This window comes from Hippocampus comes, unplaced genomic scaffold, assembly GCF_001891065.2.
Source record: "Hippocampus comes isolate QL1 unplaced genomic scaffold, H_comes_QL1_v1.1 scaffold110, whole genome shotgun sequence".
NCBI classification, from domain to species: Eukaryota; Metazoa; Chordata; class Actinopteri; order Syngnathiformes; family Syngnathidae; genus Hippocampus; species Hippocampus comes.
This window is the reverse complement of record NW_017805498.1, coordinates 1612701-1613716: the sequence shown is the minus strand read 5'-3', so window position 1 is coordinate 1613716 and position 1016 is coordinate 1612701.

Here is a 1016-nt window from a genome sequence, read left to right as displayed (position 1 = left end):
CCAGAATGGTGCTAGTCTACTCGAATGCTTTCATTTCCGGTAACTTTCCAGTAAATCACGTGGTTCCAAGTTGAAAACAGCAAAGTATTCATTGCATACTTCAGTAGTGTACAAGCAAGTTCTACAAGGAAACAAATATATCATTCATATTTCGTGGGTTTTTTTCTGCCGTTATTTTGACATATAAAATGCTTTGGTATGTTATCAGGATTTTTTGCTCTTTATAAGGATTTTTTGGTAGTTTATACAGGTTGGCGCTCCGAAAAGTTGACAGGTATGACTGAGTCAAAACGTATCTAATTTTGGCTCTACTCCTAACATGTAAAAGGATGTACAGTACAGTACTTGGATTTTTGTGAAAATGACTAATGATGATAATGATCATGAAGATGATCCATTAATCCGTTTTCTCAAGTGGTGAGCTGCGCCGACCCCAACAAACTGTGGCCCAGAACCCTGGAATGGTTATTAACCAGTCACAGGGAACATACCTACGGATAATTATTCACACTCATATTCACACCTATCGACCATTTCGTCTTCGACCAAATTGATATGTATGTTTTTTGAACGGGTGGAATAAGACACAAGCAGAAAGCAAATTCCACACAGGAAGAGATTCAAACCTAGATTCTCTTGGCTGTGAGTCAGACATGCTGGCCATTACTCCACTGTGCTGCCATAATCATGAGCTGTAGCGGAAACCCATTCAAGAAATGGATGGTTATCACTTTTAAGGTTTTTCTTCAGGCGTTTGCCCTTCCGGGACTCTTTTTGTGATTGTCTCTCCGTCTTTACCTATGGGCGAGGTGCTCTATCTAGTGGTGGAATGTGGACACAGCACCACCACGCCCATTTTTTGTATTTGTTTTTTGTCTGCATGTTTATATGCCAAAGCGCACAAGAAAAAAAAAAGTCAGATACAGCAGGCAGATTTTGTGACGTTATATTACTCTGCACGTGAATGAGCTGACCTCTCTGATGCACAAAAACAGAAAGCATAAAATAAACATTAA